The sequence below is a fragment of the Pinus tabuliformis genome, chromosome 7 (assembly GCF_031772625.1).
Source record: "Pinus tabuliformis cultivar Carrire ecotype Pingquan chromosome 7, CPIR1, whole genome shotgun sequence".
NCBI classification, from domain to species: Eukaryota; Viridiplantae; Streptophyta; class Pinopsida; order Pinales; family Pinaceae; genus Pinus; species Pinus tabuliformis.
In genome coordinates, this window is record NC_142293.1 from 1051086960 (window position 1) to 1051111846 (window position 24887).

The window sequence follows — 24887 nt, forward strand, 5'->3', positions numbered from 1 at the left end:
GTATGACAATACAATCTATGAATGTGAAAAGGACGTTGAAGTAGAACACTCGTGGAATCATCCGATCGAAGGCCGATGATGAAAACATGTTGCCAAATGCGAAGAACTTTCCATTAAGGCATGCAAGCTCTAAGGTACTAAGAGGGAGTCTCTAAGCGATCTTCCTGGATAATGAGTTGAAGTCGACGGGAAGTGACTCGTCGATGAAAGGCCTAGATGAGTCCCCCATCATCAACACGAAATGAGGAATAAAGTGGAATGAAATGAATAAGATCCAATACTGTAGCAAAGGGTTAAGCAATGTATAGGTAATGAACTGCAGATAGGACTTCTCTTGAACATCAGCGACACGACTCCGAAGTGTGGTAATTGACTTAACATAAGACCAAGGGTCATGATGAAATGGAATAGTCAAATGAGAGGCAAAATGGATCACCCAAACCCTAGAGGACAAGTGACTGGGTGATTATATCCCAAACCCGACACGAGAAGCAGAAGAGTATCATGTTCAAGAGCGACATGTTTCCTATATAAAGGATGTTCCACTTTCATTTTATCCCATTATTTCTAGCGAGTACCCAATTATTTTTGATTACCAACTTAAAGATAACATATGCTTTCCATATAAGTTCATGTTTCGAATGAATCCCTCCTAGTAAGGTTTACGAGTCCTAGGAAGGAGAAAATCAATCTCATGATGGTGATGAGTCTTTCGTCGTAAAATTTTTAACAAGTCCAATGGAAAGAATAACTCTGTATATTTTTCATGTTTAGAGAGTTTGAAGAAGAGATGAAAAAGAAAACTTCAACATGTCCCTTTTCGTAATTTGTCCCTCGAACCCGAAAAGGTAGAAAACAATATTCGAGAGAACCTCTTGACCATGTCGATCAAGGTGTATCTTTTTCGTAAATAGTCAATATCATCCCGAAAAGGGGTAAACTTATACAGAGATGACGTCAATTCATTTAATTTAACTAGGTCGAAAAGACAAGTACTCGACGATCTTTTCATGTTTGGAGAGTCATAAAATATCTTAAAGATGACTCAAGGGGGGTTCCGTTTTCGTTTATTTTTTAACGAGTCCAAAAAAGAGATAAAATAAAACTCATTGAAATCAGTCAAGAATAATCATTGTATCCACCAAAAAGTACTTGTAACTGCACAAAAATAACCACACATCATTGATATCAAGAAAAATAATAAAATATTGGCAAAAATGAGTTTAAAACTTATAAATAGGCTAAAAGTAAAAACAATTTTACCATTTCATTGGAGTAAGTTTGAGAGTGCATTTTTACCCCATTTTCTTCGATTTTTGCGGTGAAAAGTGTGGGAGATCTAGGGCATCATTTCTCAAACCGTTAGATGTAGGTAAGAGCTCTACTTTTTCTCTTGCATTTCATTGGTTTTCGTGTGTTTTCATCGAATTTTTTCTTGCAAGAGGGAAGGATTTTAATTTTTAATAGCGGGGACAATCTTTGCGGGTTTGCTCATCGGAATCGCGATGGTCGCCCCTGAGCTAAAAGGCACTCATGATGAAATCAGTTTAATAAAAATAGTCGCGATGACTGCGAGGTGAAATGGTTGGAGAAAAATATCCCTCTTAGGGCAAAATTTCCGAGTTGTAATCCGTGGAAAAGCATTGAATTTATATTTAAATGTTGTTTTACGGGAGATTGTGGCATATGGTCCTTGAATGGAAGGAAAGAGGCCATGAGGTAGAAGACCACCAGGCAACCCAAGATCCAAAATGTCTGAATGCTTTGAGGAACTCTAGGCTGCTGAAATTCTTCCGAACTATAGGATTCAGAGCCCAAAACGAGCTATTGCACTACTTGATTAGTTTATGGGATATTGATCAAGAAATCTTCATTACTGGAGACCAGGAAATGGATCTGGAAGAAATATACATTTACTTCATTACTAGATTGTCTAGAAGAGGGGAAAGAGTTAAACTCTTCGGAGCTCATCCTGGAGGTGAGAGCACAAGTGCCCTAATTAGGAGACATTGCTCGAGTTCCAAAATGACAATGGGTGGGAAGGTGAAGATAGCGACAGTCAACAATCTTCCCTTGAGAATGATTCTATACACCATAGCTCATGTATCCGGTATGCAGGATTTACACGAGACTTCAAAATCTCAATTCCAGTATGCAGTAGAATTCCTTACTCCAACAATATTCAACTACTGTGGTGGGTTATTGTCCAATATCAAGAGGCAACTAACCAAAGGTAAGCGAGGAAACTTGAAATAGTTTGGCTTCAGTTTGATTCTGTTTACTTTCTTTATGGAGCGAGTGCCCCTATTTTGGTATCAGTGGACGGAGGTACCAGATCCTCATCCACAAGATCTGAGGTTGGTTAGATGGAGTGAGCTCACGCCTTGAGGAGGAGGGGGCCAACAGATGCATTTCCTTCGCAGTTTTTTATTTAGTTGCGTCACCAACTAATCGTTGTGGATGACTATGCCTATGCAGGCAAAATTTTTAGATGGGATCCGGATCTACCTCTACCACCAGGTGAACAATGGACTGATGTAGGGAAAACTTGTTTTTGGATTTTTTATGATTTTTTTTTTGTTGTGAAAGTGTATCTGAGATTTAACTTGTGATAAATGTGCAGATGTTGGGCCAGAAAGGCCTCCTGGTATGTCTCCAATAGCACGACGAGTAGCACGTCAAGTAGAAGATGCTCCCTATGAGGAAGGAGTGAATCCCATGGTGGAGATGGAACACAATCTGGAAGTAATCACCTGTGGGATTCCAGAATAGGCAACTATAGATGACGTTCCACTGCAATACTAGAGGCATATAGTCGAAGTGTCTACCAATCCACATCATTTATTAGTCCGAGTGATTATCATGAGTATCATGCAGGCAAATAGCCTTTCTAGTTGCTTTTTGCACTATTGTAGGCTGTGAAAGCCATGTGTCTTAGAACACTTTATTTTTTGATATTTTGATGAAAAACTCTGACAAACGCGATATATATATATATATATATATATATATATATATATATATATATATATATATATATATATATATATATATATATATATATATATATATATATATATATATATATATATATATATATATATATATATATATATATATATATATATATATATATATGCATGTTTTATTTTCTACTTATGTGTTCATGTGTCATGCTGATATGATCAGTTTTACAAATTATGCAAATTTCCATCCAGAACATAATTTTCTAATGCATCTGTTAATGTATTCAAATTACGTGGAATGTGTATATGTGATAAAATCAAAATTTCTTTCCAGTAATTGAACACGTAGATACATATGCAGAATTTGTGGATTTCTTACTGAATAATAATTATTCAATTGTAGCACAACGAGTTGTGAATGTAATTTAACAACTAAATTTCTAATGCCAAGAGAAACTGCTTCTGACAATAGTTTAATGATTTCACTGTATTCGGCAATATGATTAGTTCTCCGTCCCAAGAAAATACCTTGTAAATCGACTAACTCGCCATCAGGCGCAAAGAGTGCCCAAGCTGCGGAAGACAAGTTCTGCATGCTACGACAAGCGCCATTAGAAAAACCAACATAATGGTTTGACGACATCTGCAAACCGAGTGGAACACAAGGTAAGCAAAACAACATGTCTACAAAGCAAATAATCACACCAAGAAATGAAAAACGCACACTAATGAATTCAAAAACTAATGTACAAAAGTAATTACACAGAACTCACACATAATACTTTTTCAGATTGAGCCCATTTTCAAACTCGTGTAATCGATCAACAGAGAACAAAACTGAGGTTTCACCATTGGCATGATGTGTAAGCATCGAATCGGCCAAGTAAAACTCATAAAAGGCTATGCCCCCATGCCCCCCGAGCGAGTGAGGGTTACGAGTCATAGGATGAAACCCCCATTGCGACAATGGGAAAACGGTAGAGACTTGGTGAAAAAATATCATGGAAGCAGGCAAGAAAAAATTAATCCCATGATGGGGAAAGGGTCTGCCAGTTGAAAGAGTTGGACAATTTCAGGGTGAACTGAAATGTCAATAGGCAAGGTTGCAGTAATATTTCCCATATTACCTTCATAAAAGAATTCGTGCACCAAAACAGGTGTTTGAAGTGGATGCATTGGGTTATGAGAAATGAAAGCTTTAAGACATGATGGAATCTCACTCAGGCTTGGAAGAAACGAAGAACGATGATGAATATCATTCCAAGGAGTTTCGTCAAGAGACATAACCTCAATAATATTCTCGTTGGTGAGGAATGTCTCATTCAAAGGATCTGGGGAATCCAAAGAACCAAGCCAAGGAGATTGCGCATAAGTATCCAGGTTCATACTAAAAACAACATGACTTTCTAAAGCAACTGTTGAAGCCAAGACAATTGCATGATAAGCTTGTTCCAACGGAGTTAGCGACATGGAATCACCAAACGAATCAATCTAATCCAGAGATGGAATAATCGAAGGATCTGTAGAGACAGAGATCATATTGATTGAGGCGACATTCGAAGGTGGGAGATAAAAAAGTTCCCATTAAGTTAGAATCTTTAAAAATACCTACCCCCACACTCTCATATGGAATTTCGGTATTCCCGACATATGGGATGTTTCCGTTCTAGGCACCGGAAGAGAAAAAAGACAATTGGTCAACAATGACAATTTTTCCTTCTTGAGGAAAACGGAGACCCAGAACAAAGAGGAAACCACACAAAACATGGCATGGGTCCAACTTCGCCCAAGAAGAAGGTTGTAATTGAGTTTCACATCTATGGTGAAGTAAAATTATAAGTGTGGACACAAACAAATTCCTCTAGCCCGATAATGGGTCTAGCCACAACAAATACATTCTATGGAAGATTTCCTTAGGTTAGAACCAATTAAGAGGGCCTACCTCTTAGTGATGTCCTTGCTTGTTCACTCCAACTATCTCTCGCTTCCTTCTTCAAGCACCTGAAACAAGTAAACAACAACTGTGATAATAGACAAATTGTAATTCAACCTACTTAACAAGTCAAGAAACATTAAGACATGAATATGTAAGATGAAAAAACATGTAGGAAATCAATCGATAAATGCATATATATTGATATCAAGAAGAGATTACAACCATTGTCTTGATGTTGCGGTTCTCCTCTAACAAGACCAGGTTCCCACACACTTCTACTAGCATTCCATGATGACCTCAATCAATAATAGTTTTAAGGCTCTTCCCTATAGGCTTCACTCCAAACCAAATCACACTTCTCCCTCACACAACTAGATAGCTACAACTATGAATAGCTTTTTGTTTACTCCAAACCAAAATAACACTAGCACACCCACATCAACACTAGCTCGTGCTTGGGAAGAAGGGAGGTTTATATAGGAAAAATGAATCGGAGATGGATCCACCCCTCATAGGATAAGGTCTTATCCCTTGAGGTAGTTCCATAATTATAGGGGAAAGGAGCCAAATTTACATCCTCGACCCCATCCGGTCAAACCATTTACCAGACTTTCGTTATGAAGCTTCTAGAGCTGGAAGCTTCAGCTCTTAATTAAAAAAAATTCCATAACAGGACCGACATGACTGGAACACAGCTCAGTCGCTCCAGTCGGCACTAGGGATAGTGCTAATCTCTGCACATTGGTGCGGGGGAGACAAAGGTCATTAGCATCGGTCTTGTAAACTGGGAAAAAAAGAAGTTTCAGGGGAAATGGTGCAAAAGGGAATTGATCTGCTCATGAAGAGGGACATAATGGGAGTTTCTTCATGAAGGAAAAGCATGTATGGTTCACTATAGAGGTACTCCAGGATCAAGGAATGGGGAGTATAGGGACAGTGACAAAATGATGTGTAACAGATGCCCCCTAAAGCATGAAGGCCAAGCTAGAGTGAGGGATGAAATGCTTTATGAATCAGTGCGGGGGGCATTAGTCCGTCATTGGAAAACCTGCAAGAAAGTACATATTCATATACATATCTGCAAAATCTATCAAATGATACATGAATCATGGCATGGACACAACCATCCAGAGAATGATCATGTAAATGGATCCAGGTATGGGTGCAACCATCCATCAAAGAGGATCATAATGAAACCAAGGTATGGTCGCAACCATCCAATAATGAGAAGGATCACATCTGATAACTCATGGTATGGTCGCAACCATCCATCTGAAAGAGACATGCATATCAACATAACCATGTCACATCACTTCACAACCTAGACTTTTGTGATCTAAGTCTAGGGTCTTGCGCTCCAACACGACCCGATCAAAGTACAAATTCTAACATGTGAATAGATGTGTTGACATCGAACATGCTAGAAAGTCACTTGATTACCAGTCAATGATGTAAACTGTTAACAAGCACGAGAGAAACCACCAATAATGACAATGGTCCTCAAGGTACTATCAACACAATCCATGGAATGTGAATAGAAGAATTGAAGTTGAACACCTGTGAAATCACTCGATCAAAAGATAATGATGTGAACTTGTAATCGAGTGTGAAGAACTTGCCATTAGGGCATGCAAGCTCTAAGGTACTGGAAGGGAGTCTCTCAGTCAAATCCAAGATAATGATCTGAAGTCGACGGGAAATGATCATGTCGAAGGAGGGCCATAATGTTTCCCACATCATTGACACAAGACGAAAGGATGAAAAATGATTTTGGATGATACAGAGAAATAAAGGTAAGTGTAACTGCAGAAGAAAAACTCTTGAACATATCAGTGACACAAATGGAACTTTGGTAGCTTTTGGATCCATGGGATCGGTAGTCATGATGACATGGCATAGATCAAATGGAAGGAAAAATGAATGACCCAAACCCAGGAAGGTCAACGGTACAAAGGAGGATATCCCAACCTGACACGAAGAAAAAAATGTCATGTTCAAGAGTGAGCTGCCGACACAACTGATAGATTTCCAATTCCCCCCCACCATTTCTGGCAGGTACCCCAATTATTTTTTAATCACAATCTTGAAGGGGATAGCATATGCTTACACTGTAAGTTCATCCTTTGGACTAATCCGACCTAGTAAGTTTAACGAGCCCTAGGAAAGAGAAGCTCATGTTCATCATGGTGACAAATCCGATGTCGTTTAATAGTTTAACGAGTTTGGCAAAGGTGTAACTCAGTATCTTTTTCATGTTTACAGAGTTTGAAAAAGACACGGAAAAGAAAACTCCACATGGTCCCTTTTCATACATTTGTGTCTCTCAAGCCCGAAAAGGTAGAAAATGATACTTGAGAGAGCCGCTTGACCATTTTAGTCAAGGAGTACCTTTTTTGTAAATAGTGCCTCCCAGCCCGAAAAAGGGGTAAACTTATACTAGGCACATGACGCTTCGCATCTGTTATTGAGTTCGAAACGACATGGGCTTGGCCATCTTTTCGCTTTTAAAGGGTTGGAAAAGAGCTTGAAAGCATACCCCCCATTTTATTTTCTTTTACGAGTCAAAAGGGAAAAACACTTGGAAATCCTTTCATATGAGCTTAACGAGTCGAAAAAAGAGCTGAAACGTGAATCGTCATCATCGTCGAACATCGATCACGTATCGCTGTGCAAAAAGGTAAAGTTTATTATCTAGTTCTTGAGGCAAAATAGGTTAAAATATTTACAAACACCTGATATTTTCATGAAAAAATGAATAAAAAGGAGAAAAGTAAATATATTTTTACCGTTTACCATTTTACCTTGCTGTGAAAAACTTTTTACTCACTTTTTCCCTAATTTTTCCGGAGCAAATTGTGGGAGATCCGGGAGGTCAATCACCGAGCCGCCAGTTCCAGGTAAACACCAAAGCCATGAGCTCCATTTTCATGTCCTTTATTTTCTATTTTTAACCATTTTTTTAGTTTTTTGAGGGGGTTTTGCAAAAACGAAATCCAGTTGCGTCGTTTGTGAAACTATTTTTAAAATAGGTGCGTCGGCGCTGTGAATAGGGAAAAACCATATTTCCTCAAAAAATCACCATTAAAATTCAAATTTTATGGGCCAAGCATGATTGTTGACTCAAATTAATGGCTTTTGCAAGAAAGAATCGCTGAAAATGGTGGATTGGAAAGAACGGGAACATGAGGATGTTGACACCCAGGCAATGAATGACCCAAATTGCCTAGAAGCTTTGAGGGCTTGCAGGCTCCTCAAATTATTTCTCACTCCAGGGATGCAGGCCCAGCCCGAGTTTCTTCAGTACTTGATTAGTCTTTGGGATATTAATCGGGAGATATTTGTCATTGGTGACTAGGAGCTGGAGTTGGAAACTTGAGATATATACTTCATCACTGGACTGTCCTGAAGAGGGGAACTAGGGAACCTGTATGGGTCACGATTGATTGGGGTAAGCATATCTTCATTACTTGCTGAACACTGTCCTGAGGCCCTGAAATCCAAGAGTGGGAAGATAGAGATTTCCAGTGTTTGGGATCTGACACTGAGAGTTCTTTTGTTGACCATCAATAGAGTGGCAGGGTCTCAGGTAGAACATGAGACCAACAAGTTGAAGTTCCTTTATGCTATCGAATGTACAAATCCTACGATCTTCAACTGGGTCAAGGCCATGAAGACCAACATAAAGCACCAACTGTCCAAAACTAAGGCGGGGAATCAGAAGAAATTTTGCTTCAGATCTGTGCTTGTGACCTTCTTCTTGGAACAGGTACCACTATTCCAATATCAGCTGACTGAGGTAGATCCTCCTATGCCACGCGATCCGCGGATGGCCCACTGGAGTCGTTTGATGCCCAGGTTCACTGGGGGTCAGCACATGTCATACAAACCTGCATTCTTTCCATGGCTACAATGATAGAAGATCATCGTGGAGGACTAGCCATATAGCAGCATCGATTTTCATGGAGATACGAACATGCCCTTACCAGATGGAGAGGATTTTGACGATGAAGGTAAAAAATCAACTTTCTAATTTTTAGATTTTTTTAATTGCTTTTGGTATCTATATGCTTATAACATTTCTCTTATTAATGCAGATGTTGGACCAGAGTGGTCTGCTGTGATGTCCCCAATAGCCAGGGACGTCCCCCGCCCTATTGATGTCGTCGCCCCTTATCAGGAAGGGAGTGACAATGAGGAGGAGATCATGAGGAACCTTGAGGGGTTGACTCGTGGCATCCCTGAGTATGCTCAGGTAGGATACATTCCACGTCAGTACCAGAGGCACACTGTGGGAGTCTCGGATCGGATCCGCCGATTTCTAACTCATGTTGCACAAGCTGTATCATGCTACCATGATCACCATGTTGATTAGTTCCTAGGTCCAGGAATTACATTTTTTGAGGCCTGCGTGCCACGAATATATGAGGCCTGCGAGTCGTTGATGTTATTTTGGACACACATATTATTTTTTGGGGTTTTGATGTATCAAATGTTATCACATAGATATATATGTTGTATTTTCTTGTCTACTATGGTACAAATGGTTTGTTTTATCTTTTCACATGTTTCGTAAATGTCTATCCAACACATGATTAGCTAATGCATTTGTCAATGTATTCATGCATCTAGGAATATGATGATATGTAATGTAATCAAAATGTCTTTCCAATATACAGATACAGAGATACATTCTCAATATTTGAGGGTTTCTGATGGAATATTTCCCATTGATTTGAAGGACGACAAGCTGCGAATCCAGGTTGACAACCAACTCTCTAATGTCAAGAACAATGGCTTCTGACAACAATTCGATGACCGCACTGTATTCACTAATGTCGTTAGTTGTGCAACCTAGACAAATACCTTGAAGGTCAATCAACTTAGCATTAGGGTCATAAAACACCCATGCTCCGGATGATAGGTTTCGGGTACTACGAAAAGCACCATCAGCGAAACCAATGTGTGGAGTCACAGACATCTGCAAAGCAAGAAAATCATAGTAAACATGAAAGTTGTTTTAAAACTAATATGCAAGACCACACTGCACAAAAATGAATGACACACTAATGTACACAAGTAGCCATGCAAGATGACCTAAGCATAGTGCTTCTTGAGGTAAAGCCCGTTTTGGGGCTTATCGAGAGGATTTCCTTCATAATCAATAAGCTTATAGGCTCCTTTCCGCAAAACAAGTTTCACAATGTAGGGCCCATGCCACATGGGTTTGAACTTGCCTGGCCCCAGCTTATCATTAGCATGGTCATATAGTAAGACAAAATCACCCTTAGAGAACGTGTGAGGAGAGACTGACTAGTTGAAATGGGATTTGACCCGTTTGTTTTGTGCTTCGATGACCAAGGTGGCGAGATGGCGAGTCTCATCTAGTCGTTCTAAATATAAGAGGCGTTTCTCTTGATGTGACGTTTCGAGGAGGAGTTCAACAACTAACTTGAGTGAAGGAATCTCACATTTGATCGGCAATGTTGCTTCTAGACCATAGACCAGCTGGAATGATGTGAAACCAGTTGCATCTTTGGTTGAGGTTCGGTAGGTGCAAAAAGCTGAAAAGAGCATGAGATGCCAATTTGACTTGTGCATCCCAATAGTACGCTGAAGCATTGTGACCAAGACTTTGTTCACAGCTTCAACTTGGCCGTTGGCCTAAGGGTAATATGGGGTCAATCCATCATGGTGCAAACCCAATGCAGATGTCAGCTCAGCCATCATGTAATCTCGGAAATGGGAGCCATGGTCGGTGACAATGGCTTGAGGTACGCCGAACCTAGAAATAACATGGTTGAAAAGGAATTGAGTTGTCGTCTTACTGTCTGCAGAGTATGTAGGCATTGCTTCAACCCATTTGGTGAAATAATCCATAATGACGATAATATAGGCATGCCCCTCCACCGAATGAGGGTTACATGTCATATAATCGATACCCCATTTGGAAAAAGGACCAAAGGTAATGAAGGGGTGTAGGTGAGCAGCTGGGGCACGCATCTAGCATTGGTAAATTTGGCATTCGTGGCACTTGCGAACAACAAGAATGCAGTGCTTGAAGATAGACAGCTAGAAATAACTAGCGCGAAGGATTTTTTGAGTGGTAGCATAGCTGGGCATATGACCACCACATGCCCCAGAGTGGCAATCATTGAGAACTCTTTTAGCTTCCTCGATCGTAAGGCATCGATGAAGAACTGAATTGACACTGACGCAGTATAAAGTATCACCAATAATATGGTAGGTTTGGAATTGATGCCAAATCCTTCAGTGATCATCTTTAGTCAACGTGGACCAAAACGTGGATGTTTGGAGATACACGATGATATCACTGTACCATGGATCAAGGGTGCTAATCAGAAAGAGGGTCTCATCTGGAAGCTGTTCATCTGCACCAACAGGAAGAGACTTAGAGGGAAGGGAACAAAATGAGTGACTTCTTAGATTTGGCAATAGTAAATACCAAATCAAATTCTTGCAGGATGACGATCCATTTAGAATATTTCCCCCCCAGCAACTGGCGACTCAGGATATAGGTCATGAGGTTGAATTCAGAAATCATTTTAGTCGTATGCAGAAGGATATAGTGCCGAAAGCGTTGAACAACTTGGACGATAGCCAAAGCCAACTTCTCGACATGTGCATAACATGTTTCAGTGTCGAGAAGATTCTGACTAAGGTAGTAGATCACTTGTTTGTTGCCTTCGTCGTCATCTTGGACAAGGACCATAGCAATGGTGCTAAGGGCCACGACTAGGTAAAGGGAGTAATCTCGATAATAATTCAGCGGGTGCAATAGAGGAGCATTTACAAGGACAACCTTGAGATCATCAAAAGATTTTTGGGTCATCTCGTCCCATACAAAGGGCGTTCCTTGTTTAGCAACCGGGTAAATCTTGTGGCTAGCCCGACATAATTGGGTATGAAACGACAGAGAAAGTTGGCCTCTCCTTGCAGGCTCTGGATTTGGTGCAGTGAAGATGGAGGGGGTAAATTTCAATGGCCTCGACTTTTAGCGGATCCAAGCAAATACTATCCTTGGAAACGATGAAGCCGAGGAGTCGTCTGGATTCTACTCAGAAAAAACATTTGTGAGGGTTTAACCGGATGTTATAGTGTCTACACCGCAAAAAAATCTACCGAAGATGGTCTGGGTGATCTTGGCACCTACGAGAATGAGCAGGAAGGTCATCCAAGTAAGGATGGACAATGTTACGAATATCATGAAATGCATAGGACATTGCCTGCTGAAACGTAGCCCCAACATTTTTGAGGTAGAAAGGGAGCTTTTTGTATGCGAACTTACCCCACGGACAGTTAAAAGCTGTCTTTTCTTGATCTGCTGGTGCGATGTTGATCTGCTTGTGACCAGAAAAATAGTCCATGAAGGAAAAGATCTCACTCCCAACACATTCATCAATGATTTGATCAATGAAGGGAGTAGGATAGTTATCTTTAGGACAGGCACGATTGAGATCTCGATAATCAAATCAAATGCAGATCGTGCCCTGTTTTTTAGTCACCGGGACAATATTGGACACCTAGTTTGTAAGGGGGATGGGATAGATGAACCCAGCTTTGAGAAGCTTTTCAACTTCACCCTTAATAGCAGTGACCTTCCTAGGGTGCACCGGGTGAAGCCATTGGTGTATGGGCTTTGCGTGCAGATAAGTTGGTATTTTGTGCACAACAATGATAGTATCAATGCCAGGAATTTCTTTATAGGACCACACAAACACATCATGAAATTCCTGAAATAGATGAGTATATGTCTTGATCTCATCTGGAGAACAAGATACCCCAATATGAATGTGTTCAATGATACCGGGTTTGATAGAAATGCCAATCGGCATCGTTTGGGTAATATTACCCAAATTTTCTTCCAACCATACTTCATGAGTGACGATCGGTGGCGGAAACGGAGAAGAGGACTCTTCGAAAATGATAGACATGACCACCGGATGAGGTAGGAATGAGGAGTGATGATGAGTATTGATCCAAGGTGGTTCCCCAAGAGACATGACTTCCATGATACCTTCATCAACTAGGAAGGTCTCGTCTAAGGGATTAGGTGATTCCAAAGTGCCAAGCCATGGGGATTGAGAGTACGTATCGAGAGAGGTCTTCGACATAAAATAATCAAAGGATTCATAACTCGAAGCTAAAACAATTTCCACAAAATTGACTTCGGTGGGACTAAGTGGCATAACCTTGCCCCAGGTATCAACAAGATTTGGTGAAGGTATGACCCAAGTATCAGATTTGACCGAGATCATGTTGACAGAGGCAACATGAGGAGGTTGGAGTGGAAAAATTCCCATTAAGGCAGAATCTTTGAAAAGACCTACCCCCACACTCTCATAGGGAGCACCAATGTGCTTGACGTATGGAACCATCTGAGGAGGAAGAGGTAAAGAAAGATAGCTAGTCGATAGTGACAATCTTCCCTTGCTGGGGAAAATGAATCACGTGAAATAAAGAGGAGGCCACGACATGCATGGCATGGGTCCAACTTCGGTCAAGTAGAATATTATAATTGAGATTGGTGTCAACAATTTCTACCTCAACTTGCACTGTCTTGCCTTCTAGAGTGATGGCAAGGTTAGGTAAGACACCGAAGGGTCACGAATCACGCCCATCGAAAGCTTCCAAAGTGTTCGGAGATTAGTTCAAAGTAGAAGAACCAATAACCTTCCAGCATGTGGTCGACATGATGCAGGTGGAAGCACCTTCATCAATGACAATCTGGTGGATGGTCTTCTCATTGATGATTACCTTAATGAGAAAGGAAATCTTATGAGGGAGACGTGAAACATGGTTATTTAGATCAAAACTTATCAAATTGGAATCAGTGGGATCGATGCCCTCGATAGCTGACAACAAAGATTTCCGCTACGATGGGAAACTTTGCAGCACCTTGAGAGCCGACATGGCTTACGACACCTGAGCCAAATCCTCAACAATATTGTAATGCTGAGCAGCTAGGGCGTTGGGATTATACGAGGATTTCCGCAGCACACCTCGAGAGGGAGACAGTATAGCAGAATCAGGGTTAGGGCGCTCAATATGCAAAGGGCCAAAATGCGGGGTAGAAGAAGAAAGTGAGGCTTCTTTTTTTTTCCCAGCTGTTGAAGCAGGAGTTTGATAATATTTCAATCTAGTAGACACATTTATAGGCGTACTCATCATGAACACTTGAGATGTAGAGGAAGCAGATTGGGGTTGGTCTACCATTTGGGTTTGCTGAGATGAAAATGGCTCTTTGCGGACAACGGGGGTCCCTTTGAGCAAGTGACTAACTTCGGATCATCGCGGACAATCCTTAGTGTAGTGATCTTCCTCAGAAATGAGGCAAGGATACTTAGGCATCCATTGCGAATATTCGCCAGTAGAGGATTTGGGAGGACCCTGTTTTGGGGCATCAGATTTACCCTTGCCTTTGCCTTTCTTCTTTCTTTTCGAGGATTTGTCCGCTGCGGTGAAATGGACAACGTGGACCTCTGAGGTTTTACCAGGGCCAGGTGGATTCTGGGATGAACTACTCAGAACAACGTTTGAGACCAACTTCTGTTTGGAAGAAGATTTAGTGGGGGTCTGGGATACTGAACCAATAAATCCATCAACGGGAGGTACAACTTGTGACTTTGATGCTGCGGGATTGGATGATGGCCACGAAGCATTGGGTAATAAATCATATAGAGTGCTAGACTGAGACTAAACTAGATCCAAGTACTGGGCACGAACGATGGCTTTCTCTTCAGTAACACATCCACCCATAGCTATACCACGAGAAATTGGGGCCATGAATGATTTGGTGAACCATTATGTGAGCAGCTGATGAAAAATTTCAAATTTGATTAGGCGACATCTACATCTCCATTCATGGATGTGATCAAAGATGTGTGTCGCAGTATCTTGCGTAAGTAATGTGAGAAAATAGGTGCCAGTTTCATAGCGAATCGACAACTAAAAATGTGTGAGGAAAGCCATGGTTAAAGAGTTAAAGTCATGGTAATTACTTCGAGGTAGCTCGATGTACCACTTAGTTACAGCACCAGTGAGGGTTCGTTGTAAAAGACGAAGATGAATGGAATCATCAACATATGAGTTCAACAAGCACCGGAGGTGATATGTCATCATATGGGCCTGAGGATATTCTTTAGCTTTCCCATTGAACTTTGGACAATTGCTTGGTATCTTGGATGACACTGGAGGCCAGTATGGCAAATGAAGGATTGGATCATTCATAAGGTGAGATACATCTGGAAACTCGAGTGTAGCCAAGAATGACAATTGGGTGTTAAAAGGCATGGGGGGTTGATAAGAAGGTCCGAATGGAAGAGCCCATCCTTGCTGGTAAGGGTTTTGGCTCCACAGTGGGGGATTTTGGCCATATGGCATCTGAGGTTGCCCCTATTGCGGATTACCTTGATCATAGGGTGGATTTTGACCTTGAATAGCTTGGAACTGTTCGGCCATAGGTTGCTGATAAGCAACGTACGGGTTAAAAAGCTGTTGAGCTTGTTGACCTTGGACATATGGATATTGGACCTGTTGTCCTTGAACATACAAGTGATTAACCTGTTGCCCCTGAACAAGAGGATTTTGGACTTGTTGTCCTTGGGCATAAGGTTGATACACTTGTTGCCCTTGGACGTAGGGATTCTGTACCTGATTCCCTTGGCTAGTAGGATTCTGGACCTGTTGACCTAGGACATAAGGATTTTAAGCCTGCTGCTGCAAGACTTGACCTTGACCCTGCCCTTGCAAGGGTTGACCCTGCTGATATGTATACAAGGGTTGCTACTGCCCTCGTTGGTTTTGCTTTTGCAAGGGTTGACCTTTTGGTTGCAAAATTTGTCCCTAAGGCTGCAGAGGTTGGCCCTGCGAGGACATGGGCTGGGAGGTGTGCGAAGCATATTGCATCTGATACTGCATGGTTTGCTGCAACTATTGCAGGGGTTGACCTTACAATTGTTGTAGTTGACCTTGCTGTGGGATTATTTTCCCTTGTGGTTGCGCGTAGAGCCCTTTCTGCAACAAAGGTTTTCCTTGCGGTAAGAAAGGCTACCCTTGTTGTTGTAGAGGTTGTCCTTACTGTTGTAAGGGTACTTGAACAGTGCCCCAAAAATTTCCGAACTGAATCTGGCCATAGCCACGCTGAATGTACTTCCCAGATTGGAAGGTGCAAGGTTGATTAACCATTCCTTGAGAACCGTATGGAATATAAGGAGTTTTGTATTGGACTTGAGCCCCATAGGGCTGCTGATACTGAACATTTCTTGATCTAGATGGACCAACGAGATTTTGAACCTGTTAGTACTGGACATTGCTTGATCCAGTGGGATCAAAAAGGTTGTGAATAATACGAGAAGAAGGTTGGTTCATACCAAGCATGTGAGCTTGTGAGCCACTCACGTTGGTGGCACCTGATACCATAGAAACATTCAGGTTTTGCCCCCAGGCGGTGGTACAACCTGACCACTGACTAAAGGGATGGAAGAACTAACAGAGACATTCTTCAAAACTGTTGGTTGTGCCCAACGTAAAACTGGGATTGCACCGGGACTGAGGTAATAGCTTGGTGGGAAGTTGTGTTCACAACGAACGGACCTGATGTGGGCATGGCGCCTGATGCCCAAACAAGGTTATGATAAAGTGAAGAGGCACTATGTGTACTTAAAACCAACTGCACTAAAGACACATTGTTGGGTGGCAAACTAGAGGGAATACCCCCTGAATAGGGGAAACCCTCGGGAGGAAAAGGCAGCTCTTCCCCCTCAACAGTGTGTGGAGTAGAAACTTCAGACTCTTCCGAAGAGGTGGCTGGAGCATTGCCTTTGGGTTCCATGTCTGGAAACAAACGACAACGAATGGCTGAAGAAGTACGAGCGGATAGTTCCAAAGGAACACCCGACTAGTTGTATGGAATATAAGGACGTTGCGGTGATATCACAACACGGTCAAACAGAGGATTCAGAGGATAGATAACCAATCCTAGCTGACCGTCAGTGGTCGGCGAGTCCTCAGGATTTTGAACAGGATTGTCTGAAGATTCTGGACCAAGAATAACAGATGACCCAGTATCGAAAGTAGGCGGAGGATGAGATAACAAAGGTGGAATACTCAGAACAATTCCGAGTTCAACACCTTCGTCCTTGAGTGACTCTGGTAACTCAGGAAATGACTCCTCAGAAAATATTTCAGAAGGAGGAGAGGAAGAGGAACTAGGTGAACCAGATGGTTCAGCCATGATGACCTTGTCTTAGTCGATAGAAAAATTAACTTCAAGGCTTTAAAATGATATTTAAGGGAAACTCATGATTTGGTCTCAAAAAGACTAATAGGGTGTTTTCGGATTGTGGGCAATCAATTATTAATACGCATAAAATATTGGTGCTCTTTCATTTTTTAAGAGTCAAGAAAGAAACAAAGATGACTCTATTGCTTTCGATTGGAAGCGAGCTTGAAAGGACAAGTGCTCAAACGATATTTTAAGTTTAATGAGTCAAAAAGATAAAATGACTACTCTGGATGATCTAAGTAAACATTATTACTAGGCAACCGTGAACTACAGAATGCCTCCTGGCGAACCGAGAAGTACGAGCAGACAATCTCCCCGAATGCTGTGTTCAATGTATCACGTTTGCAAGGCAGCCGAATCAGCTTCCTAAGGATAAAGGATTGTAGCCTAGAGGGGTCTCCTGTTATATACTCGATGGTACAGGGAGCAAAAATCTGTACTAGCACTGTTTAATGCCGAAGCTAACGATAGCTGCTAGGTTTAAAGACGTCGGAACACGTCTCTAGCCTAGACCTTCTAGATATGATCGTTAAATGTCAAATGTGCCTTAGGTTAATTGAATTCATTTTAAAGTTTATCTTGAGTTATGTTTCAGTTTTCAGGTCTTAGCGATGCGACTTGAAAAACCTTAAATGCAACTAAATGAGACAAGACCCTTTCAATTCGATGAAATGCCTACACTAGAGAGGGTAGAAACTACTCAATCAAATGCAAACAATCAAGCAACTGAAAGTGAAATGATCTTTCACTACCTTACTTTTTTGAAAAATAAACTAATGAAAAATGCATTCCAATTCCTAATTTCTTGACAAGCACATATCTAATAGTCCTTTCAAAAGCAAAATAGTTATTTTCCTTTTCCAAATTCCAATGCAATTCTAGTCTTTTAGTGATGCAAGTTATTGTAGCACAATGCTGTAATAGACTAGAATCTCATATTTTTTCATGAAAACAATGAAATAAACTTTTGGCATACAACTCTTTAATGAATTTTTTTTCGAGACTATAAGCTCTTCAAGTAGATGAAAACATGAAAAGAGAAACTCATTCAAACTAATGAAACACCGACTTTACCAACAACAAGACAAGCAACATGATCCATGCCGGAAAAGAAACGTTTAGACAAGCAAACGAAAACTTTCCAAACTTGTGTAATAGAGGTCAAAGTTGTAAAAGGACCAAAAATGAAATGCAACGAGTAAGTACACCTACAACCTGACTCACTGAGTTCACAAATAGCTGAATGGACAACTAACTAGATGCCCTAATGTCGCTGACCACCCAATGACTCATGGAATCAAGTAGAAAGATGATAAGCCAACAAGCAAACAAAACCATATGAAAAGCAGCTTTCTAGTCAGGGAGAAAATGGTCTGAAAGGCTTACGAGGTCAAAATCGTAAGAGCAGAACACACTAGCCAAGATTGGGGTTGAACCCTAATCTTCACTTATAAGCAACAACACGACTGCCTAACTGACAACAAGCGCAAGAGGCTGGTCGACGTGACTATTCCTTAGCATATCGCACTGATCGACGCAACTATTCCTCAGCATATCATGTTGATCGGCGCGACTGTTACTTAGCATATCATGTTGATCGGCGTGACTTTCAGTGGATTAAGCGTGCTGATCGAGGAAACTAAGAAAAAAATATCTTTTTTTGAAATAGAGACCAGATCTATTACTATGAATTTCAAACTCAGGCCAGTAAGCAGGAGAAAAGAAACATAACCAAAGGGAAAAAGTGGAACTAGAAAAGTTTTCACGAAATCATGAAATCCAAGACAAGAAAAAGGATTGGATCCCCAGCGGAAACAAACAAATTCCTCTAGCCCGATAATGGGTATAGCCACAATAGATACATTCTATGGAAGATTTCCTTAGGTTAGAACCAATTAAGAGGGCCTACCTCTTAGTACGCTTATTGCATTTGATGATGTCCTTGCTTACTCGCTCCAGCTATCTCTCGCTTCCTTCTTCAAGCACCTGAAACAAGTAAAAAATAACAAACAACAATTGTGATAATATACAAATTATAATTCAACCTACTTAAAAAGTTAAGAAACATTAAGCCATGAATATGTAAGATGACAAAACATGTGCGAAATCAATTGATAGTTGCATATATATTGATATCAAGAAGAGATTACAACCATTGTCTTGACGTTGCGGTTCTCCTCTGTCAAGACCAGGTTCCCACACACTTCTGCTAACATTCCATGATGGCCTTAATCAATAATAGCTTTAAGGCTCTTCCCTTTAGGCTTCACTCCAAACCAAATCACACTTCTCCCTCACACAACTAGATAGCTACAACTATGAATAGCTTGTTGTTTACTCCAAACCAAAATAACACTAGCACACCCACATCAACACTAGCTCGTGCTTGGGAAGAAGGGAGGTTTATATAAGAAAAATGGATGGGAGATGGATCCACCCCTCATCGGAGAAGGTCTTCTCCCTTGAGGTAGTTCCATCATTATAGGGGAAAGGAGCCCAAACTGACATCCTCGACCCCATCCAGCCAAACCATTTACCAGACTTTCATTACGAAGCTTCTAGAGATGGAAGCTTCGGCTCTTAATTGAAAAAAAATTCCATAACAGTACTGACGCAAATGGAACACAGCTCAATCGCTCTGGTCGGTGCTAGGGATAGTGCTAATCTCTGCACATTGGTGGGGGGGAGACAAAGGTCATTAGCACGGGTCTTGTAAACTGGGTAAAATAGAAGTTCCAGGGGAAACGATGCAAAAGGGAATTGATCTTCTCATGAAGAGGTACATAATGGGAGTTTCTTCATGAATGAAAAGCATGTGGGGTTCACTGTAGAGGTCCTCTAGGATCAAGGAACGGGGAGTACAGGGACAATGAAAAAATGTTGTGTAACAACGTCTACAACTTCCACTTCTAGCTCAATAGTATTTCCTTCCAAAGTGATAGGAAAATTTGTGAGAATACCATATAGATGGGATCCTCTGCCATCAAAGGCCTCCAAGGTGTTCAGAGATTGGTTAAGGGGTGGAGAGCCAATGGATTTCCAACATGAAACAAACATGATTTAGGTGGAAGCACCTTCATTAATGATAGTCTGATGGATCATCTTTCCTTTTATAATAACTTGAATCAGAAAAGCAATATGATGAGTTAGACGAGGAACATGATTTTCAAGATCGAAAGTAATCAAACTAGAATCACCAGGATCAACATCTCCTATAGCAAACAATAATGATTTCCATTGTGTTGGACATGTCTAGAGGACTTCCAAAGTAGACATCACTGAAGGCGCTTGAGCTAAAACTTTGACTATATTGTCATGTTGTCTAGCTCTAGCGTTTGCATTATAGGATGATTTCTGAAGCACACCTTTGGGAGGGGGTCAAGGAACGGATTCATTATTAGGTAGCTCAATATGGAGTAGAACAAAAATGGATGGAGTAGAAGTAGAAGGTACATCAGTGGCTTCCTTCTCCACCGTCTGCTTTTGAGGGGCTTGATAATCTTTTGATCTAGGAGCGACAAAGATGGGCAATGAACCCTCCATCATGAAAACTTGAGAACCATAGGAGGCAGAGGATTGTGGTTGGTCTACCGATTGAGTCTTTTGAGATGGAAATGGTTTTTTCATAATAGTTGGAGTCCCTTTCAACAAATTACTAACTTCAGCATGTCAGGGACAATCCTTGGTATAATGGTCTTCCTCACAAATGAGGCAAGGATATTTCGGCTTTCGTTTGGAGGTATCATCAACAGATGACTTGGGAGGATCCTATTTTGGGGTATCATATTTTTCTTTACCTTTACCCTTTTTCTTACCTTTCGAGGCTTTATCTGCCATGATAGGCTGGACGGCATGGACCTCGGAGGTTTTACCAAGATTTGACTAATTTTTCGAAGGATGATTAGAACCATTATCTGAAGCAGATTTTTGCTTTGAAGAAGATTTGGTGGAATTCTGAGACACTAATCCAATTATACCATCAACAGGTGGTACATCAGGAGACTTTTAAGGTGCTGGATCTAAAGATGGTCTCGAAGCATCAGGCAACATTTCATATAGCGTGCGATATTGGGAAACGACTAAGTCTAAATACTAGGCACAAGTGATAGCTTGATCTTCGGTAACACATCCACCCATTGCTATATCTGCAGTAATTTTATTTACGAATGATTTGGTGAACCATTCCATTAACAACTCATCAAGAATTTCGAATTTTATGAGGCGACGTTGATGTCTCCATTCATGGATACGATCAGAAATATGGGTCGTAGTATCTTGCTTCAGAGATGTGACCAAATGAGTACCAGTTTCATAACAAACTAAAAATTGGAAGTGGGTGAGGAAGGCTATAGCGAAAGAGTTAAAGTCGACATAGGTACTCCGAGGTAACTCGATATACCATTTTGTGGCAGCACGTGTGAAGGTTTGTTGAAAGAGGCGAAGACGAATATAATCATCAAAATAAGAATTAGAAGAACACCATAAGTGATATGTCATCACATGGGCTTGAGGTTCCTCTTTAGATTTTCCTTCGAACTTAGGGCAATCGCTCAAAATTTTAGTAGGAACTGAGGGCCAGTAAGGCGAATGAAAAATAGGATCATTAGTAAGCTGCGAGACATCAGGCAGTTCCAACGTAGCTAAAAATGGAAATTGTGGATTAAAGGGCATATAAGGCCTTTAAGGAGGCCCAGCTTGTGGGTTCTAGCCTTGTTGGTAGGGATTCTTCTCCCACAGTGGAGGATTTTGACCATAGGGGACTTGGTTCTGCCCCCACTGGGGGTACCTTGACCATAAGGTAGATTTTGTCCACGGTAGGGTTGATATTGACCTACCACAAACCATTGATAAGCATTATATGTGGCATATGGATTGTAAGGCTACTGCATATGTAGACCCTGGATGTGAAGTAATTGGCCCTGCTGCTGCAAGGGTTGAGCTTGTGTTTACAAGGTTTGACCTTGTTGGTATACAAGTTGAGCTTGTTGCTGCAGGGGTTGACCTCGCTGCTACAGGGGTTGACCTTAATATTGGAGAGGTTGACCTTACTGCTGCAAAGGTTGGCCTTGCAGATACAAGGGTTGAGTGGGTTGTTGAATAAACTGCTCTTGCTGTTGCAAAGACTGTTGATATTGCTGCAAAGGTTGCCCTTGTTGTTGCAAAGGTTGCCCTTGCTGCTGTAACTCTTGTTGGACAATTCCTTGAGGGATACCCTGTGGGTATTGGTAAGTTCTGAATGGAATTTGACCATATTCACCAGGAATAGCATATTGACTAGGATGTAGCTAAGGTCTCAGTTGTGGAATATAGGGTGGATTTTTCAATGATTCTGAACCATATGGGACATAAGCTTGTTGAAGTGGTATCTGGGCCGCTTAAGGTTGTTGATACTAGACATTACCTGACCCATATGGACCAACAGGGTTGGGAATACCACCAGGATAAGGTTGATTGACTCCAACCATGTGAGGTTGTGATCCACTCACATGGGTTCCACCTGACACAAGAGGAATATTTGTATATTGTGCCCCAGGTTGTGAATAAGGTGGTGGTACATTTTGTCCACTGGATGGAGGGACTGAGGAACTTACGGATGCATGAACCGAAACAGTCAGTTGTTCCATAATGGAAGGTTGAAATGAATGTAAATATTGTGATGGAATCGTCAGTTGAATGGGAACTGATGTGATAAGAGTTTGCACAAGAATTTGAGAGGTCACATTTGGGATAAATGGACGAGAAGTAGGCATGACATTTGACGACCAAATAGGATTTGGGTACAAATATGAAGCACTGGGAGTTCATGAAACTAATTGAGCTAAGGTTGTATAACCATATGGAAGCATATGCCCACTAGTTTCAGGAAGTGTCTCAGACGAAACTCTTCTCATAAAAGGAAATCCTTCTGGAGGAAAGTCATATTCTTGCTCTTCATCAACATGAGGAGTGTAAGTAGCGGAAAATTCTGGAGGACCTTGAGGAGAGGTTGGAATCTCACCTTCTGAATCCATGGGTGGAAATAGCCGGCGAGGAGGAATCTAAGATGTACGAGGAGATAACTCCAAAGGAACACCAGGTCAATTGTAAGGATTATAAGGACGCTGAGGAGATATCACAACAGGATCAAATAACAGATTTAGAGGATATAAGACAGACCTCTATGGAATCTCAGGGGTTTCAGGATCAGACCCTTGAGGTGATAAAGAATCTGAAGGTGGTGGAAGAGAAGCAAGGGGTTGGATGCTTGGGACAATCCCAAGTTCAAAGCCTTGAGCTTCAAGTGACTGAGGAAGTTCCAAATGAACTCCTTGTGAAGACCCTTCTATGTCAGACAATGAAGGGGAACTTTGGGGTGAACTCAATGGTTTAGCCACGATGACTTTATCTCAAGAGAAGAAGAAGAAAAGGTGATTCATTAAGGGCTGATTAAAATTAAAATTTACATGGAATTACTCAACATTGGGCCAAGAAGAACTTGCATAGGTTCAACATGTTATCGTTGGCAGCTAATTTTATTGACATGAAACAACAGATAAATCAAAATGGGTAATAACTAGGCAAGAGGGTTTAGCAAGTATCCGTGAACGACAATATAAACCCCAACCGAAACCAAGGACTTAACGTACGATGTCCAATATCCCTGAATGTTCACGTTTACAAGCTAGCTGACTCGGTTACCTGTGGTTAAAGGATAGAAACCTAATGGGGTCTCTCAATATATACACGACATTATGGGGAGTACAAGTCTGTGTTAGCATTGTCTAATGTAAAACCATTTGATGAGAGCGTCCCTATATACTTATCATACTGAAGTGCCTCCGATATACCCGAAAGTACTGGAGAAACTTCTACATACTTCCATACTGGGATGGGATTTCACCCCCCGGATACACTGCAGGAAGTTAACAACAACTTCTATGTTTAAAGACATTAGAACACGTATCTAGCCTAGACCTCTAGATATTTGCTTTGAGTAACAAATGATCCTTAGGTTAATTGAAATAAGTTTTAAGTTTATCTTCAACTAAGTTTCAATTTTGATGGCTCAACGATGTCACCTGTTGCTAAAATGAAACTAAATGATGAAAATGAAACCATTTCATTGGATGAAGGCTAAACTAACAAAGGAAGAGAGACAGCCAAATAATGCATCAAGCAAGCAAAATGCATCAACACAATTATTTCCAATGCAATATATAAACGAAATCTAATCTTTCATTATTTAACAAATGCAATGCCAAGATGCAATCCTATAGAAACAAAAATCACTTTCCTTTCACTAAGATGTAATAACGATTTTTCTTTCACTTTGATTCAAATAATGCAAACTTGTCCAATGAGCAAAGGAAAATTCAATCAACTCAATAAAAATGAAAATCTCTTTCACTTTATGATTTCGAATACAAGAATTATCTCAAAAATATTTAAATGACAAAATCTTTCACTTTTTCTTTCTGAAACATAAGAATGAATACAAGTACTTCCTTTCAGTTCAACCAAAGCAAAAAATTCGCAATCTATGCTTAACAATAGAACTAAAGCAATCTTCAAAGCATCAACATGACTTGACACTAATGAAAACCACTTCACACCAAATGAATCAAAAGTAGCTTGTAAAATATGTCCTGATTGCAGGAAGACTCTTGAATGGGAGCAATTAGCCTCACAAAAGTAAACCAAA

The 24887-nt window shown here is 40.8% G+C and overlaps 1 pseudogene; it reads left to right on the forward strand.

Annotated features, from left to right (window-relative positions):
- Window positions 1-2031: 2031 nt before the first annotated feature.
- Window positions 2032-24887, forward strand: part of LOC149251275 (uncharacterized) — a 35773-nt pseudogene continuing 12917 nt past the window's right edge.